This window comes from Chinchilla lanigera, unplaced genomic scaffold (assembly GCF_000276665.1).
Source record: "Chinchilla lanigera isolate Chin_1 unplaced genomic scaffold, ChiLan1.0 scaffold00151, whole genome shotgun sequence".
Lineage (NCBI taxonomy): Eukaryota > Metazoa > Chordata > Mammalia > Rodentia > Chinchillidae > Chinchilla > Chinchilla lanigera.
Window position 1 is genome coordinate 2,421,400 of NW_004955552.1, and position 7,852 is coordinate 2,429,251.

Consider the following 7,852-nt stretch of genomic DNA (forward strand, 5'->3'; position numbering starts at 1 on the left):
TCTAAAATAGACCACACATTATCCCATAGAATATGGTTAACTAAGTGCAAAAGAATTGAAATTATCCCATGCATATTATCTGACCATAGTGCAATGAAATAGGAAATTAATGACAAAAAGAACCATAAAAACTCAATAAACACATGGAAATTAAACAACACCCTCATGAACAACCAATGGGTCACAGATGAAATTAAACAAGAAATTAAATAATATCTAAAATCAAACAAAAGCAGAAATACAATGTACCAGAGTCTGTGAGATGTAATTAAAGCAATCTTCAGAGGGAAATTTATAATGGTGAACTCACACATCAGGAAAACAGAACAAGCACAAATAAACAACCTAATGCTGCACCTCAACATTATACAAAAAGAAGAATGAGTCAAGCCCAAAGCCCAAAGAAGGCAAAAAATTATAAAGGGCAGAAATGAACACAATTGAAATTAAAAAAAAAAATACAATGACTCAAATAGTTGGTTCTCTGAAAGAATAAATAAAATTGATAAACCCCTAGGCAACCTTATCAATAAAAGGAAAGAAAAAACTCAAATTCATGCAATAAGGAATGAAAAGGGGAAAATCACTACAAATCTAATAGAAATTCAGAAGATCATCAATACCTACTTCAAAAATCTTTATTATGATGGAAAGCAGAAGAAATGGACAGGTTCCTAGATACATATGAATTACCAAAGCTGAATCAAGAAGATATAAAAATTCTGAATAACTCAATATCAGTTAATGAAATCGAAAATGTGATTAAAACCTTACCAACAAAGAAAAGCCCAGGTCCTGATGGATTCACAGCTGAATTCTACAAGAAATTTAGAGAAGATTTATTGCCAGCACTCCTCAAACTCTTTAATGAAATTGAAAAGGGTGGGGCCGGGGATATAGCTCAGTGGCACAAGCACCTCCCTGGCAAGTGTAAAGTCCTGAATTTGATTCCTGGTAAACCCCCCTCCCCCACAAAAAATGAAGAAGAAGCAATTCTCCCTAACTCATTTCTGGAGACAAGTATTATACTGATACCAAAATGAGAGAAAGACCCAACAAAGAAAGAGAACTACAGACCAATCTCCCTCATGAATATAGATGCAAAGATACTCAATAAAATACTAACAAATAGAATGCAGCAAATCATCAAGAAAATCATATACCATGACCAAGTAGGATTCATTCCAGGAGTGCAGGGTGGTTCAATATTTGCAAATCAATTAATGTAATATACCATATCAATAGAGCCAAAGACAAAAACCACATGATCATATCAATAGATGCAGAAAAAGTTTTTGACAAAGTCCAACACGCGTTCATGATAAAAACCTTACAGAAAATAGGAATAGATAGTCTTTACCTGACTCTGATAAAAGCCATCTATGACATGGCAACAACAAATATCATACTAAATGAACAAAAACTGAAAGCTTTCATTTTAAAATCAGGAACAAGACAAGGACGTCCACAGTCACCACTCCTATTCAACATAGTTCTGGAAACATTAGCTAGAACAATTAGAGAAGAAAGAGAAATAAAAGGAATAAGGATAGGAAAGGAAAAAGTGAAATTATCACTATTTGCAGATGAAATGACACTCTACATGGAAGACCCCAAAAACTCCACCAAGACTCCTAGAATTAATGAACAAATTCAGTAGGATAGCTGCATACAAAGTCAACACTCAAAATCAATAGCATTGCTGTACTCAAACGATAAACACAGCGAGAGAGAAATTAGGGAAAAGATACCCTTCACAACAGCACCTCAAAAATTGAAATATTTAGGAATCAATCTAACAAAAGAAGTACAAGATCTATACAGTGAAAACTGTAGTACTCTGAAAAAAGAGATCAAAGAGGATTTCAGAAAATTGGAATCCTTGCTCATGGATAGGAAGACCCAACATTGTGAAAATGGATATACTCCCAAAATTGTTACACAGATTCAATGCAATCCCAATCAAAATACCATTGGTATATCTCAAAGATCTAGAGAAAACATTCCTAAAATTCATCTGGAACCAGAAGAGATCCAAAATAGCAAAAGCAATCCTGGGCAACAAAAACAAGGCAGGAAACATCACAATCCCTGAGTTGAAATTATACTACAAAGCTACAGTGATAAAATTAGCATGGTATTGGCAAAAAAACAGAACTGAGGAATAATGGAACAGACTGGAAGATGCATCCACAACCACAAACACACTCTGCTATCTTATCTTTGACAAAGGGGCCAAGCATGTTCACTGAAAGAAAGGTAGCCTTTTTAATAAATGGTGCTGGAAAAACTGGCTCACCATGTGCCAAAGATGAAAACTAAACCCATGGCTATCACTATGCACTAAACTAAAGTCAAAATGGATCAAAGATCTAAATATTAAAATAGAAACACTGGGGCTGGGGATTTAGCTCAGCGGCAAAAGCGCCTGCCTGGCAAGCGCAAGGTCGTGAGTTCGGTTCCCGGTACCGGAGAAAAACCAAAAAAACAAACAAACAAAAAAATAAAATAAAATAGAAACACTAAATCTACTGCAAGAGGAAGGAGGTGGAAATCTTGAAGACATAGGTATAGACAGAGAGTTCATGAATAAAAATCAAACTGCATGGGAAATACTTCAAAAAATCAACAGCTGAGATCTTACTGAAAACTTTTGAACATCAAAAGAAAAAAATGTTCAACATCATTAGTCATTTGAGAAATGCAAATTAAAACAACACTGAGATTCCATCTCAAACCAGAAAGAATGATGTTATGGTTTGTATCTGGATGTCCCTCTAAAGCCACATGTAGTCGTGGGGGAGGCTTCTATTTTTTTTTTTTTTTAATCCATGGTCCAATGTTGGAATTGAGTATGAGCACTACAGCTGCCCGGAGGCAGATAGTTTGTATACAATATAAGGGAGGGAAAGGGAGTTGCTCTCTGCCACTCCTCCCTTTTGCTCTTGTTGTTTTGCTATCTTCCACAGCCATGAACTGTTGCCCTCTGCTGTGTGCCACCCTGCCTTGGAGCCAGCCGAATATGGATTGAAACCTCCATAAACTATAAGCTAAATAAATCTTTCCTTCCTTAATTGTCAGCATTGGGTATTTTTTCCCAGCAATTAGAGAAAAGTAACCAAGACAAATAACTATCATCAAGAAATCAATAAGAAATGCTGCCAAGGCTGTGAGGAAAAAGGAACCCTTCTCCGCTGTTGGTGGGAGTTTAGACTGGTGCAACTATTATGGAAATCCGCCTGGAGATTCTTCAGTAAACTAGGATTAGAGGTCCCAATTAACCCAGTTGCTTCTCTTTTGAGTATCTTTCCAGAAGAACTGAAAACATCATATCACAGTGACATATGTGCACCCATGTTTATAGCAGTGCAATTTGTAATAGCTAAATCTGAGAAACAACTGAAATACCCATCAACTGAAGAATGGATAAAAAAAAGATGTTCTATTTTTATATAATGGAGTATTACTCAGCTATAAAGGATAAACCTGAGGCTTTTAAAGGTACATGGATGTAACCAGAGACCATACTCATAAGTGAAATAAATTGGATCCACATGTGTAAACACTGTATTATCTCCCTAGTTTAAGAACCTGAAAGAGTAAATAAAATCTGAAAAGCACAATAGATACTGTGAAAGGCAAAAGAAACTGCTCAAAAGGGAAGAACTGGGTTGAGGGAAAAGAGAAAAGAAAGAAGGGAAAATTATATATATAGATATATATATAGATAGATATATATAGATATGCACACACACACAGAGACACAAGATAGCTAAGGTAATTATACTACTAATTTCTATTGGTTTATTGAAAGGCAAAGTTAATGTTTAATTTTTGGTCAATCTTACATGCCTATATCTGGTTAAGTGAGTAACCAATTTGAAGATAACAATATGTTATCATCAACCATTGTTAATTTCCTACCACCTTGTTTGAAATTCTGCATCATTTATATTGTTTTTGTGTTGTTTTGTTTATGTCTCTGTGTTTCTTAATTTTTTTCGTTCTTTTCTCTTTAAAATAAATTTTTTAAAAAAGGAAATAAGAACCAGGGAGGAATTAATGATGCTGGTTTCCCTGAAAATGATGGAGTCCAGAGGTTTCCCTTTGGTGACTCACTCAGCTTTGGGAAGTTGAGAACAGGAAGCCTTGCTGTGTCACCAGTTTGGCCTCTTCGAGGACGGTTTGGTAGTAAGATTGCTCAGGTACTTTGGTGTATAACTCAAAAACCAGGGTGGGAAAGAAAGTAAACAGTGATTCATTATCAAGGAGTTTTTCTAGAGAAGTAAAAAGCTTAGAATGAATATAATATGAAGTGTAATCACAAGATATAGTGAATGTTTAAATTTTTAAAAAATGTATTATAGTAAAAGATATATTGCTACAAGTACCCCCTTCGGAATCCTCCCCTTGCTTCACATTTATCTCGTGTTTCTTCCTACTTTCTGTAGCAATCTTCTTCTTCTTCTTTTTTTTTTTTTTTGGTCTTTTTGAGACAGGGTTTCACTATGCACTTCAGTCTGGCCTCAAACTCACAGCGATCCTCCTGCCTCAGCCTCTCAAGTGCTGGGATTACAGGCGTGAGCCACCACGCCTGACTGCGGCAGTTCTTGAGTCCTCTTTCTTGAGTATCTTTACTTGCACTGTCCTGAACTGATTCAAAACATTCACCTTTTGTGGTCATTTTGACTTTGGGGAAGAGCCAGAAGCCACAGTGTCGGGTCCAAATTCAATGAGAACACGATATAATGTTGTTGTTTTTTTTTTTTTTTTAACAGAAATTGCTGTGGATATAAACTGTAAACTACTTCAGAAAGTAGCAAGAGGGCTGGGGATACAGTTCAGCAGCACAGCGGCTGCCTGGCAAATGTGAGATCCTGAGTTTGATTACCAGTACCCATACACAGCTGGAGATATAGCTCAGTGGCACAGGCACCTGCCTGGCAAACGCAAGGTCCTGAGTTCAACTCCCGGTACCAAAAAAAAAAAAAAAAAAAAAATCCAGTACCCACACACAAAACAAAGAAAGTAACAAGAATGATGCAGTGTGGCCAAAGTGAGGGGGATTAATAGGAATAGGTCTTTTACTATAAAAGGCATATTTTAAAAATTTAATCATTTATCATATTTTTAAATCACACCACAGTTAGTGCAATAAAAAAAATCTAATAATAAAACAAAGTATTTTAAACATTCAGAATTCTTTTTCATTTACTTATTGTTTTTTTTGAGACAAGATCTTGCTGTGTAGTTCAGCTGGGCCTTTACCTTGCTATGTAGCCCACACTGGCCTCCAACTTGTGGCAGTCCTCCTGCCTCAGCCTCCAGAGTGCTAGAGTTACAGGGATATCCCACTACACCTGGCTCAGAGTTCTAAGAGAAGAAAAAAGAACAATTTTCTTCGAAAGATTTTCAGGTTATGGCTCTATCTTTATTGTTTCTTCTTCAAAACATCTCACTAAGGCTGGGGATATAGCTCAGTGGCACAGGTGCCTGCATGGCAAATGCAAGGTCCTGAGTTTGATTCCCAATACAAAAAAACAAACAGTTATCACTAAACTTCCTGTATTGTCTTCTTTGTAATCACAGGTCATGGGGGACAAAGATAAACCCATGGCATGTAAAAATTGGGAGCCACCCAGTGAGATGCACTGTGTAGCCGCTGGGCCTCAGGAACACAGGCAAAACCTGGGGTCCCACACTAAAAATCTCGGCCACTCCTTTAAGGAAAGGACTATCATTTTCCACCCTTAACTGCTGTGCTGTCTTCCTCTCAGCTAACAGTTCTCCCCACTCTTCAGCCCCCAGCTCATGACACCCAGCTCTCCCACCCAAAGCTGCCAGCGCCTTCCTACCTAAGACTGACAGAATTGAGAGCCTGTGAGCTGGGTGGTGTTCCTGGCCTAATCCCTAGGATGCTCTGGGTTTCTTCCCCCTTTCTGTTGCTTCAGTTCAAGAAGAGGGATGAATGTGAGTTGGTTTTCAACACAGAGTTTTGTTTTCCTGAGCCACTTTGGTTATGTGCCAACGGTTATCCTGAATTATATATTAACTATGCCAATTCTTAAACCAAGTACAGTTATTATGAAACATAATGTTATGTTTATTGCATGGGACTGAAGCATTTATAATTGTAAAAGTTGTGACTTGGTGCTAAGTACTGCAAATGCAGTTCTTATTCCAAGCATTTGCTGATTTGTTAGTAATAAAAGCTGTGGTTTTCTTATAAAATGTGATCTTTTATTCTAGTAACAGCACATTGCTTTGTAATGTGATGAACCAGATACTATAAAGAGGTTTACAAAACAAACAGTGCCAACATTTTTTTAAAAATTCCTTTAGTTACAGGAGATGGTTAAGAACCTCAGAGGCGTAGATGGAAGCAAACCCTCTGAAAGGAGTAACCTATTGAGCAGTCATGACAGAAAGCTATAGGAAGTTCCAGCTGAATCAAACTGTCTGCATGGACCGAGATGGGCACTTGGTCTGCCCTCATGAACAGAGGTGAACAGAGGTGTCACAATTGGTAGGTGTCCAGTAAGGATGGGCATAGGGAAGGATTTCTCACAGGTGAGAAATTCCAAAATCATATCATCCAGAGGACAGAAAGAATTTTACTTCTCCCTCACATCAAACAACTGGGTGAATAGTCACAGTGCATGTAGCCAGCTCCATGCAGCCACTCAAGGGCCAGGCTAACAGGGTCCCAGTGTCCTTGCCCCTGTGTGATGACCATTAAAAGGGACAGAACAGAAATCAAGGGAGTGTGTCTTTTCTATACCTGAGTATTTCTGCAGAATTACTTAAAGGCTGTGGTGAAAAAATGTTTGAGAAATCACTTGTAAATGGAAAAGCATTACATACATGTTAGCTGCTATTACTACTGTTTAGCTAATTTAACTAATATTTTAGTGAAGAGACCTCAGTTTCTATCCCCAAACAATCCTGTTGTTTTATAAGTAAAGATCTTGGTTTGCAGATCAACTTACTGCTACAGGGCTGCCATTTTTAAAAAACACTTTCAAGATTTGGGGAGAAGGGCCCAGGATACAGCTTAGTGGCACAGTGCCTGCCTAACAAGTGTGAGGTCCTGAGTTCAGTTCCTGAGGGGGAAAAATTGGGGGAGAAGGGAAAATTTATCTCAGATCTGTTTTGAATATTTTGCTATTGTACTATCTCTTTCTTTAGGGAATGGGTTTGGCTTTTGGAGGCATCCAAAGATTATTGTTTTATAAATTTGATGAGTAAATGATGTTCATGTGCAATGATGCATTGTTGTTCAAAAAGGAAGAGTATGCATGTGTGTTGTGTTTGTGTTATGTATGAGGTGTATTCAGAAATCTGGTAAATGTTCATAGTTTTAGAAATTATTACAGTTAAGGACACATTGCCATTGGGCCCTCCCAGAACACTTCCCCTTGCTGCCTACACATGAGAAGCTTCGAGCTTGCCACTTTCTGAGACAGTTCTTGAAATCTCCTTCTTGTCTTTAGTTGCACCATCATGGCCACCTCAATATCCTGAATTGATTTAAAACATTTACCTTTCATGGACATTTTTACTTTAGGGAAGAGCCAGAAGTCGCACAGTCCCAGATCTGGTAACTAAGTGGAAGAGGGCACACCATGATGTTTTTACAAGCTGCCTTTTGTGGGATGGCACTTGGCAGCAGCAGTCACCATAATTTTTACCACACCTCACTCAGAAAGTGGCAAGAATGATGGGATAAGTGTCTGAAGCCAGGGGGAGCACTTTGAGGGGAGTTAATGCCAATATGTCTCTTATTGTAGTACATTTTTAATTTAACCACTCACTGTATATTTGGATTACCCCCTATATGTTTTTTTTTTTT